General features: G+C 46.0%; 1 protein-coding gene across 2 annotated transcripts in view; it reads right to left on the bottom strand.

Annotated features, from left to right (window-relative positions):
• Window positions 1-2,616: 2,616 nt before the first annotated feature.
• The window catches only part of GPALPP1 (GPALPP motifs containing 1), a 45,133-nt gene continuing 33,162 nt past the window's right edge, over window positions 2,617-14,587 (bottom strand). Inside the window, exon 9 of one of the 2 annotated variants that reach the window (XM_070048792.2) lies at window positions 2,617-2,852. The gene's annotated coding sequence lies outside the window, so the exon portion shown is untranslated. Of the gene's footprint in view, window positions 2,853-14,443; window positions 14,496-14,587 lie in introns of those variants that run through there. The other variant, XM_051850041.3, reaches the window with a different exon arrangement.

Raw genomic sequence — 14,587 nt, 5'->3', positions numbered from 1 at the left:
TTTCCTTGTTACAGATGGGACACCTGAGATTCAGAGAGGCCCAGTGACTGTGAGGTGACACAGCGGCAAGTCGTGAGGACTTTGGTCTGTGCACCTTTTAACCACACAGGTGCACTAAACAGAGCCAAAGCAGGTCACACTCCAAACTGTCATCAAGCTTCTTGAGGCTGTGTTTGCAGGGGACTGGTGGGGTTTGATGCACACAGGGAAAGGAGAAAATGCTTATCTCAGGATTAAAGCAGCTGAGACAAAGAAAGCAATTTGCCGGAAGCATAGACATGGTGGGATCCAGCAGAGTGCCCGGCTCAGCAAGGTGATTAGCATGTTGCTGAATGAGTGAGCGATGACTCTGGAGGTGTGATAAGAGGGCAGGGAGGAGGTGGGGAGGCCGCTGTAGAAATCAGTCTAATGGAGGAAGTCCTATGAAAAGATTTCCTTCCTAATATCTTGCAGTATTGGCCCTGGGTGGGCATTGCAGTGCAATGGTTTAGTTGCTGCTTGACCTGCCTGGGTCTGAGTCCCAGATTCTATGCTTCTGACCCGGCTTCCTGCTAGTCAGCACCCTGGGAGGCTGCAGGTGATGGCTGAAGCAGTTGGGTCCCTGCCACCCATGCGGAGACCTGAATGGATTCCCGGGTTCCTGGCTTTGGTGTGGCTCAGCTCTACCTATTTTTTTTTTTTTTTTTGACAGGTAGAGTGGACAGTGAGAGAGAGAGACAGAGAGAAAGGTCTTCCTTTGCCGTTGTTTCACCCTCCAATGGCCGCCGTAGCCGGCGCGCTGAGGCCGGCGCACCGCGCTGATCCGAAGGCAGGAGCCAGGTGCTTCTCCTGGTCTCCCATGGGGTGCAGGGCCCAAGGACCTGGGCCATCCTCCACTGCACTCCCTGGCCACAGCAGAGAGCTGGCCTGGAAGGGGGCAACCGGGACAGAATCTGGCGCCCCGACCGGGACTAGAACCCGGTGTGCCGGCGCCGCAAGGCGGAGGATTAGCCTAGTGAGCCACGGTGCCAGCATCTCTACCTATTTTGGACACATGGGGAGTGAACAGCAGATAGAAGGTCTCTCTTTTCTTTCTGTGTGTCTTTCGGCTTTTCAAATAAAATGGCAATAAATAAATAAAAATTAATGTATTGGCAGTATCCAGAAATTACTTACAAGTCTGTAAAACAGTCACCTAAACAATTGACATCACTTGACTATAATAGCCAGGGCTAACTGTCCTCTAACATCTCCAGCCTCCCAGAGTCTAGATGGTAACAGCCCAGCTGCTTTCAATGGGTCTCCATGGTTACACTCATGCTCTGGTTTCCATGGCTACATTTCCTGGTTCCTCACAGAAGTGAGATATATATTTGAAATTTAAAAGGATTTTTTTCTTTCTTGCCTGCCTACACAGAAATCTAGGGTCCAAAGGTCTGCGCTGAAAGTTTCAGTGACCTCTTGGGAGGAAAAAGAGGAGGGGGGTAACGACATGTGTGACATTTGTCATCCACCATGGAATGAAGGAGAAAGACCCAATGGGGACATCCTGTGGTGATGGAATGATAGCCCAACACTAGGAGCCTCCGCGTTTTGCTCAGTTAGGAGAGGGGGAAGCCTGGGAGGAGGGAAGAACATGCCATTGTGTGGACGGATGGTCCCCGGGGCAGGTGGCTTGTCCAGAGGCCACACGGGAACTCTCCATCCAGAGTCCCCTTAAAGTGATCCTTCGTCTCTGCGCCACGACAGAGCTGCAGCTCCTGGCAGCACCAGTTCTCATTCCAGATTTTCTTTCTTGGCTCACTCTGCTCAGCCAGGCATCTGTTCTAAGGTACTAGCCCAGGTCAGGCCTTAGTTGGATCTGGCTTTTCTTGGCAGAGAGACTCCATGTGGAATTCTAGCGCCTCCTTGTGGTATCTCTAATGTTTTCGGCTCTAATCCACCTTCTAGAAAAGAATTTGTTTTTACTGCTATTTAATTTAGGAAGCAAAATATCAGTTTTCTCCATTTGTTGGTCCCTACTTGCTGCTCTCCTCCCCACCTCCCTCCATTTCTCCCACAAATGTTGCTGAATATCTATTGTATCTGAGCTGGGTCATAGAAGCAATGCTAACAAAAAGAAAGGGTGTTACCTCCACAGACTTCACAATTTCACTATCAGGAGTAGGGACAAAACAAGCAAGCACTTCTTAAAGAGTCCCAACAGCTAACAGGAGAATGGCGGCACAGACGACCCACTGGCTGGGGCAGCTGTGGGAACTACTGAACGAGGGGACGTTTTTGAGGCAGCTGTCCAATGATTGTTTCCCAAGATTGAAAGATGAAAATAAACCTGCTTCCCAATATAGCACCAGCCTAGTTACTGTTTTACTCTCTTAGAGGCCCAGAAGCCATCATTCTTACGGGTTTCTTGGTCACTCTTACAGAAACACACACACACACACACACTCTCTCTCTCTCTCTCTCTCTTCCCTCCTTTTTCCTTCCCTCTCTTTCTCCCTGTCTCCTTCCTCTTTTAGTAACACATAATTCCGCACTTCAGTGTTTTTATCTGCTATGTCTTGGAGATGGATATATAGACCCAACTTGTACCTTTAAAGAGCAGTGTCAACAGCATTCCATACAGACAACATTCTATTTATTTATTTTTAAAGATATTATTTATTTGACAGGTAGAGTTACAGTGAGAGAGAGAGACAGAGAGAAAGGTCTTCCTTCCGTTGGTTCACTCCCCAAATGGATGTTATGGCCAGAGCTACGCCGATCCAAAGCCAGGAGCCGGGTGCCTCTTCCTGGTCTCCCATGTGGGTGCAGGGACCCAAGGACTTGGACCATCTTCTACTGCTTTCCCCGGGCCACAGCAGAGAGCTGGACTGGAAGAGAAGCAGCCGGGACTAGAACTGGTGCCCATATGGGATGCCAGCACCGCAGGCAGAGGATTAACCATTAACCCCCTCCCACTGATAGGCATTAAGGTTATTCCTAATCTCTTGTTATTACTGCAATTTTATACTTGTCTGAGTATATTAGTAGCGTAAATTCTAGCTAGGGAATAACAGTTCTGTTACATGCAGTGTTTATGGATATTGCCAAATTGGTCACATCAATTTACACTCCTACCCACAAAACCAATTTCCCTATTTTCACAAAACCTATTTTCCAACAGCCTTTCCAACACAGAGTGTTTTAATTTTTGTACTTCTGATAATCTACTGGGCAAAAAATTATTTCTCATTGTTGTAAAGATTTATTTGAAAGGCAGAGAGACAGAGAGAGGGAGACAGAAAGAGAGATCTTCTATCCAATGGCTCCTTCCCGAGATGGCTGTAACAATCAGGGCTGGGACAGGCCAAGGCTGGAGGCCAGGAACTCCATGTGGGTCTTCCATGTGGGTGGCAGGGACACAAGTACTTGGGCCATCATCTGGTGCAACCCAGGGGCACCTTAGCAGGAAGTGGAATGGGAAGCAGAGTAGCCAGGACTTGAACTGGCGTCCTCCTTGTAGTTTAAGTTTGCATTTCTTTTTTGCAAGTAAGGTTGACTTTCTTTTTCCATTTTTAAAAAAATCTCTTAGGGAATGGGTGTTTGGCTTACTGGTTAAGCCAAACATGGGACACTTGCATCCCCTATCGAAGTGCCTGGGTTTGAGTCCCAGCTTTACTTCCAATCCCAGCTTCCTGTTAAGGTGCACCCTGGGAGGCAGCAGGTGTTGGCTCAAGTGGCTGCTTCCCTGCCACTCACATGGGAGACCTAGACTGAGTCCCCAGCTCCCAACTTGGACCTGGCCCAGCTGTTGTGGGGAGTAAACCAGCAGATGGGAGGTTCTTTCTCTCTGATAAATTTTTTCAAAGATTTATTTTTTATTTATTTGAAAGACAGAGTTACAGAGAGAGGTAGAGACAGAGAGGAAGGTCATCCATCCGCTGGTTCACTCCCCAGATGGCCGCAACTGCTGGAGCTGCACCGATCCGAAGCCAGGAGCCAGGAGCTTCTTCCGGGTCTCCCACACGGGTGCAGGCCCCAAGCACTTGGGCCATCCTCCACTGCCTTCCCGGGCCACAGCAGTGAGCTGGACTGGAAGAGGAGCAACTGGGACTAGAACTTAGCGCCCATATGGGATGCTGGCACTTCAGGCCAGGGCTTTAACCCGCTGTGCCACAGTGGCGGCCCCTCTGATAAAATTTTTTAATTAAAGATTTAACAGGAGCCGACACTGTGACATAGCAGGTAAAGCTGCTTCCTGCTATGCTGGCATCCCATATGGGTGCTGATTCCAGTCCTGGATGCTCCACTTCCGATCCAGCTCTCTGCTATGGCCTGGGAAAGCAGTAGAAGATGGCCCAAGTTCTTCAGCCCCTGCATTCATATGGAAGACCCAGAAAAACTCCTGGCTCCTGGCTTTGGATTCATGCAGCTCTGGCTGTTGCTGCTAATTAGAGAGTGAACCAGCGGATGGAAGACCTTGCTCTCTATCTCTCCCTCTCTCTCTCTCTGCCTCTCTGTAACTCTGTCTTTTGAATAAATAAATGTATCTTAAGGATTTAACCTACCCCGAATTTACTTTAATCTACAGTGCAAGTCACAGATCCAACCTATTCCTTTCTCCATGTATCCAATAGTCTCAACACCATTTATTGAGTATTTTTCTTTCCACTGCCTTGAAATGCCACCTCCGCACTTGTGTTTGCTTCAGAACTCTCCATGACGATGAGCTTGAATTCCATACGCAGCCTCGTCCTTGAAGGCAGGCTCCTTGTTTTGTTTTCAAATATGGGAGAGAAGGGCGCGTTTGAATGACAAAATAGAAAATCAAGCGGCCAAGGAGAAGGGCAGAGGAGATGCAGACGCACGAGTGAAGGGAAAACCGGGTGGCAACAGTTAGTGGCAGGCCGAGAGCTGACTGGTGTGCTCACCTCTGTGGATCTTTCAAGCAAGTTTTTCTGTATAATGTGAGGGAACTTCCCTCCTAGCTGATACAAGGGACCTTCAAACAGCTCATGGAAAATGTTATTATGAAAAAGCTATGCATGGATTTTCAAACATGTTTTGCCCCTAAATGAACTTATCTTTTAATTCCTTTTCCACAGACCTTTCAAATATCTTTGGATATCATAGCCCTCTCTCCAAGTTTGTCTTCCCCCTCCTGGCCTCTCTTCTTCCCCTGCCCACTCTGGAACCTTTGCTAATCTTTGAAACATTCCCTTGTAGGCATTGTGCCTCCCTAACCACCCCAACCTGACTGATGATGCCGCAATCTGTCTTGGCACAGTTGGGCAGATCAATATCCATGATGTGGTTTCTGGCCTCAGCTGGACCCTTAGCCTCGCCTCCTGCTGTCTTTGTTCAGGTCTCTCTCGCTTGGTCCTCAGTGTTTTGGCCCTGGTGCCTTGTCCCATCCGAATAGGTTTTCTGCCTCATGTCTGTGGTTAGCATTCAGCAGTTTAGGGAACCAATTCTATGTAACAATCTGGGTAATGCGCCTTCTTGAGAGGAAGACGTCCAGAGCACTCATCAGATTCTCAATGCCCCAATAGGTTAAAGGACCTGTCTACTCCACAGCATGCGCTAGTGATGGTCTCCCTTGGCTTCCTGCCTCCGCCCCTCGAGTCATCTTTATGTCCTGTACTCTAGGTTTGGAAGATGCTGGGTCTGTTTATTCAAGGTCAACCCCCTGTACAACCCCTTTTAACTCCAGTTTCTGGAGAGATCTGTTTTCTTTGTTACCCCAGCTCCCTCCCTTCACTGTTTCTTTCTTTTAAGCTGGTCTCTCTCATCCCTATACATCCATGCAGTAACAGAAACAACACCACCCAAGCCCCTCCCTCGGTAGCCTTCTCCCTTTTTCTGGTTTTATGCTCAGCTCATCTCTGGGCTTCCCTGATGCCCATCCTCTGATCTGGGTGTTCTGTGCATCTCTCTGTTCTGTGCTGCCTGCATTGCATGGTTAGAGCTGGTCCTATTTATCTGTCTCCTTCACTAGGCTGTGAGGCTGAGAACTGTGTCTTATTTATTTCTCTGTCCTCAGACCAATGTCTCGCACCTTGTGGAAGCTTGATAAATATTTGTAGACAGGAACTAATCAATTTAGTTGTTCTCTCCTAGACTTTCTTATTTTTCCCTAGAGTTATAAAAACTAGAACAGGGAATAGTTTTGTAGGCAGATACTCCACAGTTTTACCCAAGTGTAGCATTTTCCCCTTCAATTTCCTTTTCTTTATTCTATTATAAAATATTCCACTAGCTTTTGTTTTTTGGCTATAGTTACACACTGACTTGGTCTAAATGACTCTTGAAACTTTTTTTCTGAATCATAAGAACTCAAAGCTCTCACCCAAATAAGCATAATTTGTACTACTGATGCCTAAATTAATGTCATAATGGCTCACAGTGAAGCTCAATTGCTGGCTAGGTAGTACAAAAAAAGCCTATTTAGGGGCCGGCGCCGTGGCTCACTAGGCTAATCCTCCGCCTTGCGGCGCCGGCACACCGGGTTCTAGTCCTGGTCGGGGCGCCGGATTCTGTCCCGGTTGCCCCTCTTCCAGGCCAGCCCTCTGCTGTGGCCAGGGAGTGCAGTGGAGGATGGCCCAGGTGCTTGGGCCCTGCACCCCATGGGAGACCAGGAAAAGCACCTGGCTCCTGGCTCCTGCCATCGGATCAGCGCGGTGCGCCGGCCGCAGCGCGCCGGCCGCGGCGGCCATTGGAGGGTGAACCAACGGCAAAGGAAGACCTTTCTCTCTGTCTCTCTCTCTCACTGTCCACTCTGCCTGTCAAAAAAAAAAAAAGCCTATTTAGGAACAGTTACCTATGTAAAATAAACCATCTTTTGTTGTCTTTAGACTGTACATTTACAAATGATTTAATTGCTATGGATATGAGACTAGTGGCACTTTGGGAACATATTTAATTGCTAATAATAAACAATCTTTTATTAAGATCTACCTCAGGGCTGGCATTATGGCATAGCGGGTAAGGCCATTGCCTTCAGTGCTGGCACCCCATATAGGGGCCGGTTCGAGACCTGGCTGCTCCACTTCCGATCCAGCTCTCTGCCATGGCCTGGGAAAGCAGTAGAAGATGGCCCAAATCCTTGGGCTCCTGAACCCATGCAGGAAGACCCGGAGGAAGCTCCTGACTCCTGGCTTCAGATTGGCCCAGCTCCGACCGTTGCAGCCAGTTGGGGAGTGAATCAGTGGATGGAAGACCTTTCCCTCTCTCTCTCTCTGCCTCTCCTCTGTGTGTGTAACTCTGACTTTCAAATAAATAAATAAATCTTAAAAAAAAATCTACCTCTACTTGACAATACTTAAAAAACAATCCATTCCTGACTATTCATTCATGTCAGGTTTTTTAAAATTGTTTATAGTTTTTCTTATAAGTTTTTGCCTGTCCATGATATATCCCCACCCCCCCTTTTTTTTTTTGGTAATAATATTGCCATTTCCTTATGGTGCACAGAGACCAGAAATCTGAAGAGTCATCCAGTGGCCCACCAATGTCCTTGGCCAATGATGCGATTAGCTAAGAGTTGCTAACATGAGGTCCCATTTGGGCTTGGAGTGAGGGTGAATGCAGTTCCTGCCCATGTTAATTTCTCTCCAGGGCCATCTCAGTCACTGGGCTTCTCCCACCAAGAGACGTGATTAAGTGTCAGAGTCAGCCAGGCTTCCTGGTTATCGATCGGGTTGGAGCCGGCAATCTTTCATACAAGTACTTTTTGATTCCCTTTTATTCTCTCTTATTTATAGTTAGAAAGGCAAACAAATCATTTAGAATTGTATTGTGATTACAGATTCCAGCAGAATGGGGTGAACATACTGTGATGGTCTCATTTCTCATCTACCTTGTTTGTACTACACGTACTTCTTGATGTCAGAGGATCTGATGAAGTGAGGAAGGAAAGGATGTGCAAGTTCTTAAGAAATGGTAGCTTCTTCCTGGGCAGATCCTGTCCTGCCCTGCTGAGGCCGTCCCTGGGTGTGTCAGTGTGTGCCTGCTTCCCTGCAGGCCCCACCCACACAGATTCATAACCAGGAGAGCTGCACGCAGATAGCTAACGAGAAGGGGATTTGCAGCAGCCACGGGCTAACACCGACACACCTGAGGTGAACTGACAGGCGAGTGGGGGGTTCCTAAACAGCTCAAGTGTTTTGGCAAACAGATACTGTTCTTAGAAAACAGGTGGGAATCAAAGGTAAGATGCGGCCATAGTAAACATCAGAAGTTTTTGCCTTTGTAGTTAGTATGTGCTATCCTTGTTGCCAGCCATAGCATTTCCTTCTGGAGAGCTACCCTGCCAGTTTCTTGGTCTATGTCTGCAGTTCAGAAGGACTTAACCCCCCTTTGGCTCCAAGTGTGGGGATATGGGCCAGCCTGAGCTATAGGGTGTTGTTTCTCCCGGCCATGGGATTGATTCAGGGGTGTAGTAGCCAAAGCTGATCCTTGAAGCCGGCTAGCATCTGTTCTTGGACTTTGGCTGTAACTATGGGAAACAGCAGCTTTCTTTTCGTTAGGTTGCTAAGCTGTAGGATGTCGCTGTAGAGGTGTTGTTACCCATGTCTGATATCACCTAAGGGTGATGTCCATAGCAGAAAAGCAGACTAAAGCAGACAGAGTCCTGATGACATATTTTGGGCATGTGGATCCCACTGTCCCTAAAGCCAGGGCTACCCCATGGACTTGTGATTACATGAGTGAATAAATTATCCTTTTTTGATTAAGTCAGTTTGAACTGGATTTCTATTGCTTGCTGCCAAGAGTCCTGATACAGGAGTTTTCTGAGGTCCTGAGAAATGAGTAAGTCTGTATGTGTAAGTTCTCTCAGTGGATCCAAGGGACTACAGTCATAACCATCATTTACTGCTGGCTCTTGTGCTGTTTAAATATGCTGTCTCATGCACTCCCGCTAACATGTTGTGAAGTATTATTGCCCCCAGTTAAAAGATAAAGAAATTACAGTTGAGTCAAATTAAGCTTTCTCAGATGTACACAGCTAGTGGCAGGACCACATTTTGATGCTAGGTTGCTGTCTCCAAAGTTTATGCTCTTAGCTAGCATAGTATAACTCTCTTATGTTAGCCAGGGCTGTTAGCCGCAAACAGAGTTAATATATTTGGTTGTTTATGCAGGCTGGGATAGACGAGGGATACGTCTGTCTACACTGCAATGCTCCTGCAGCGAAGCCTGTGTCACCACCTGTGTCACCACCACTCTACCATACCCAGACCTCACAGACCTGGTGGTTGGTACCAGTGGTGTTGGGACTGCGCGCCAGAAGCACTAGTGCTGCTGAGTATCTGGACGATTCCACACTATGCCTGTTTCTCCCCTCTTCTCCCCCGGAACCTCAACCTCGTATGGGTGCATTTGATCGCTAGAGTTCAGGCAACACATCGGCTCTAGCAGCAGCAGGGGCATCTGGGAAAATGACTTTTGCTTTCTAGCCTTTGAATCACAAGGCTCAGTGGTCATAATCTGACAATAATCTTACATCTCCGATTCTAGAAATATTAATATATCATGTTTGGACAAAACCAAGTTTGGTTCTCACACTTTGGAGTGGATTAGAATTACCTGGGCATGGTGCCAGAAAATAGATGCTGGGTCCAACCACAAACCCAGTCAAAATCTCTGGTGATAAGGCTGTCTATCTATAGTTCAAGGGATTGCAAGGGAGATCAAAATTTCAAAAACTGTGACTGACGTTCTTGTCGAGTACATTGGTCCACAGTACTTTTGTTCCACTGTCTTCTTCTGCCTCCCCAGGCCTCAGCTTTATTTTGTTCTGGTAGATGCTGAATAAAGATGCAGGTAAAGCTGCCACTTGCAGTGCCAGCATCCCATATGGGTGCCGGTTCGAGTCCTGGCTGCTCCACTTCTGATCCAGCTCTCTGCTAAGGCCAGGGAAAGCAGTAGAAGATGGCCCAAGTCCTTGGGCCTCTGCACCCATGTGGGAGACCCGGAAGAAGCTCCTGGCTCCTGGTGCAGCTCCAGCTGGTGTGGCCACCTGGGGAGTGAACCAGTGGATGAAAGACGCCCCCCCCCCCGCCTCTGCCTCTCTATAACTCTGCCTTTCAAGTAAATAATCTTTTTTTTAAAAAAAGATGCAGACCTGCAGACCTACTAAGTGTTCATATGTACTTACTGTAAAGACTCTAAATGTGGTATTTATTTCCCCTTTCCCTATATGGGATTTTATTTATTTATTTTCTTTTATTTATTTGAAAGACAGAGTTACAGAGAGGTAGAGCCAGGGAGAGGGAGAGGGAGAGGGACAGAGAGAGAGAGAGGTCTTCCATCTGCTGGTTCACTCCCCAAATGACAACAACAGCTGGAGCTGTGCCAATCTGAAGCAGCCAGGAGCCAGGAGCTTCCTCTGGGTCTCCCACATGGGTGGAGGAGCCCAAGGACTTGGGCCATGTTCTATTGCTTTCCCAGGCCACAGCAGAGAGTCCAATCATAAGCTGAACATCCGGGAATCAAACCGGTGCCCATATGGGATGCCAGCATTACAGGTCGGGGCTTTCACCTGCTCTGACACAGTGCCGGCCCCCCAAATGGGATTTTAAAACAGCCCCCTAATGACTTACTTGTAGAAAAGAATATTCTGAATCCATCTTTTCATGTCATTTTGAGGCAACACAGTATAACAGATTGGTTCACATTTTATAAGTTGATAGGTTCAGAGTTTTAATCTTTCTTGATAAATGGTTTCACTGCAAACACTTTTTAAACTGTAAGAACCTCAGTTCTCAAATATGCAAATTTTATTAACTACTACAAGACTATCTGGAAGAATATTGATGTAAAAGACTACAAAAAATTCAGTTAAAATGAGAAATGGCTATAATTTCTAGGTTTATTTGCTAGCTAATATCAAATTAATTAAAAAGGAACTTCAAAAGGTTTGTGGAAAATTGGAATAAGGGATAAAAATTTAAAATATCAACTTTATTTCTCAATATATGTTCTACCATGTGTAGGACATTTTTTAAAGTGATGATACCAGTCATTGAGGCCATCCCTAAATAACTGGAGATTCTGGGAGTTTAACCTTTTCAATGCAGGTTTTTTTTTTTTTTTTTTTTTTTTAGTTAAGAAGCAAAACGAAGTCAGAGGGAGGCTAATCAGGACTGTAAAGTGGAAGCCTCACAATCTGCCACAGAATTCTCATGAGATTGATGAGAAGAATGAGCAGGAAATTGTCATGGTGATGGACTCTTTGTTGAAGCTTTCCCATGCATTTTTCTGCAAAGGTTTGGCTTTCCCCATTCTCAAAATAAGCAGACATCACTATTCTTTCCTTCCAGAAGTCAACAGCAAAGTGCCCAGAACACCCCATTGCCAGACCTCTGGTCTGCTTTCACTGACTGGACCACCTCTGCCTCTTGGTAGCCATGCTGTCACTGGGCTTTGTATCAGGATCACAATGGTACAGCCAGGTTTTTATCTCCTGTCGGAATTCTTCAAAGGAACACACTGGGATCTTGTTCCCAATTTAGAGTTTCCATTGGAAGTTCTGCTCGTTTCTTTTAACTGCTCCCTGGGCACAGCAGCTTCGGCACTCATTAAGCAGAAATTTTGTATCACTTAACATTTCTTTCAAATTTATTTGAAAGGCAGATAGATACAGTGAGATATGGGTTTACTTCTCAGTAGATACAGGTTTATTTCTTGAATGCCCACAACAGCTGGGCTGGGCCAAGAGCCCAGAACTCCACTGGGGTCTCACACATGGAGGCCAGGGAGTGCAAGCACTTGAGCCAACATCTGCACCTCTCAGGATGCATTAGCAGAAAGCTGGATCAGAAGCAGAGGAGCTGGCACTCCAATATGGGATGCAGGCATCCCAAGTGATGGCTTAACTCACTGTACCACAGCACCTACCCCCATGAGGCCTGCTGACACTGCGCCACACGTCTGCTCCCACTTGAATTTTTAATTAAAAGTGTGTAAGCTGAGCCAGCTGACTTATCTATCGTGTTGGCTGCTGTTTCTGTTGTTGTCAGAACTCTTCAATTAAACGCTTCATATAACCATACCTGTGGTAAAGTAGCAATCTTAGGCTAATAAATCGCTTTTTTAAAGTGCAGTGTGAATTAGGTATTTTATATTTTTATAACATCTTATATATATAATTTTTTATATATTTTATAAAATTTTTAGGTATTTTATCTTTTTAGGTGAGTACAATGTGTTGCTTTAAGTCTTTATCAAAAAAGGCAAAAATTATCATTTTAAACATTCACAACTCCATTTCTTTTTTTGTATCACATGATAAAAACAGCAAGTTTATTTTCATCTCAGACTCTGGCTGTATAAAGATAAAACTTAGGAACAAATGCTTTTATCATATGACTGTTTGGCCCATATTATTCCATATTGTAGGGAAACCAAGAGGTTCTATTAAAGGACTAGAAAAGTGGTTACACGAGAGAATTTGAAAATGAGCTTTGAAATGTTTCTTTTCAGTATTGTTTTTAAAAATCATTTATTCATTTTTATTTGAAAGACAGACAAAGAGATCTCCCACTTGCTGGTTCACTCCACAGAAATGCTTGCAACAGCTGGAGCTGGGCCAGTCAGGCTGAAGTTAGGAGCCGGAAGCCCAATCCGAGTTTCCTATGCAGGTGGCAGGGACCTGACCACCTGAGCCATCCCCTGCTGCCTCCCAGAGCGCACGTTAGCAGGAAGCCGAGGCAGGACTTGAATCCAAACACCCTGATATGGGATGTGAGCATCCCAAGCAGCATCTCCACTTCAATGCTTTGCCCACTCTTCTTTCCAATATTCTAGAGTAGGTCCTTGAACTGTTTCCAGCTCTCAAAACAATGATGCGCCTTTGCTGCTTTTTAACATTCTTTTATGTTTTGTCAGAAAAGCAGAAACTGGTATCTAAAAATAAATTTGCTTGCTTCTGAAAGTACTTCTTTAAAATACTGTAGTACCTCGGCTGCCAAAGCAGAGTTACCTAAGACCTCACAGTACTTTAGCAACATTAACTGATTAATCCCCTAGGGAATAGAGTCAGGAAGCGAGAAACCACCCCTTGGGGTTTAGCTTCAGTATACCATTGCTCCCCCTGCCCTACTAATGTTCTGCACTTCCTTTGTGCTCAGTGATATCATAGGGTGCTAAGTCAGGCAGGGATCAGGACCTTATAATCTAACTACTTCTCCTGGGGGTTATTCTATTTAAAAAGGTGTCTAAGAAAAGACAAAGTTTAATGACACCAGATTATCACTGATGGTGAAAATCTTGGGCACTGCAGCAGCTGAATGGTAGATGTCTGATGAATGAAGCCTTTCACGAATTATTTCACGTGAGAGGTAATAGTCCACGCTTCAGGAGGCAGGTGTTACGGTACTGGTGAATGCAGTACTCAATGTAAAATGCTTTTGGGTTTAGGAATATGTAATATAGGAAAATAGAACATATAATAAATGATAGGGAATATTTTTAAATATTCATTTATTTGAAGGGCAGAGTTACAGAAAGGGAAAGAGAGAGAGAGAGAGACAGACAGACAGACAGACATTCCATCTGTTGGTTCACTCCCCAAGTGGCCACAACAGCTGGGGCTGGAGCATGGACCAGGCCAGAGACAAGAGCCAGGAACTTCATCCAGATCTCCGTGTGGTGGCAGAGGTCCAAGCACTTGGGCCATCTTCCACTGCTTTCCCAGGTGCATCAGAAGGGAGTTAGATCAGAAGTGGAGCAGCCAGGACTTGAACTCATATGACTTCACAGGTGGCAGCTGTCTGCTGTGCCACAACACTGGCCCCAAGAGAGGAAATTCTTTATAGGAACATACATAAATGCAGTGATTCTCAAATCTGAGTTTACAAAGAAGGACCTGGGCTGTTAAAAATGGAGATTCCAGGGCTGGCACTGTGGCACAGTGTGTAAAGCCTCTGCCTGTGATGCTGGCATCCCCTATGGGCACCAGTTCTAGTCCTGGCTGCTCTACTTCTGATCCAGCTCCATGTTAATGGCCTGGGGAAAACACATAGGACGGCCCAAGTGCTGGGGCCCCTGCACCCACATGGGATACCTGGAAGAAGCTCTTGGCTTTGGCTGATGCATCCATCTGGGGAGTGAACCAGTGGATGGAAGATCTCTCCCTCTCTGTCTCTTCCTCTCTCTGTATAACTTTGATTTTCAAATAAATAAATATTTTTATGAGTTTTTTTTTTAATTTATTTGAAAGGCAGAAATAAAGAGAGAGAAGGAGAGAGAGAGAAATCTTCCATCTGTTGGTTCACTCCCTAAATGGCCACATGGCCTGGGCTGGGCCAGGCAGAAACCAGGAGCCAGGAGCTTCTTCATGGATTTCCACATGGGTGCAGGGGCCCAAGTACTTGGGCCATCCTTGCTATTTTCCCAGGCCATTAACAGGGAGCTGGATCAGAAGTGGAGTAGCTGAGACTTGAACTGGTGCCCATATCAAATGTCAGGATGGCAGGTAGAGTCCTTCTATGTGACCTTCTATGTCGCAGCGCTGGCTCCAATAAATAAATCTAAAAAAAGAAAAAAAAAAAAAAAGGAGATTCCAAGGGGATAGGCATTTGGTAGAGTGGTTAAGAAGCCACTTGAGATGGCCTGCATCCCA

This window comes from Oryctolagus cuniculus, chromosome 9 (genome assembly GCF_051225735.1).
Source record: "Oryctolagus cuniculus isolate XC-2025 breed Fujian yellow rabbit chromosome 9, ASM5122573v1, whole genome shotgun sequence".
NCBI classification, from domain to species: Eukaryota; Metazoa; Chordata; class Mammalia; order Lagomorpha; family Leporidae; genus Oryctolagus; species Oryctolagus cuniculus.
Note: the sequence above shows the minus strand (reverse complement) of the source record. Positions and strands in the feature narration are given on the sequence as shown.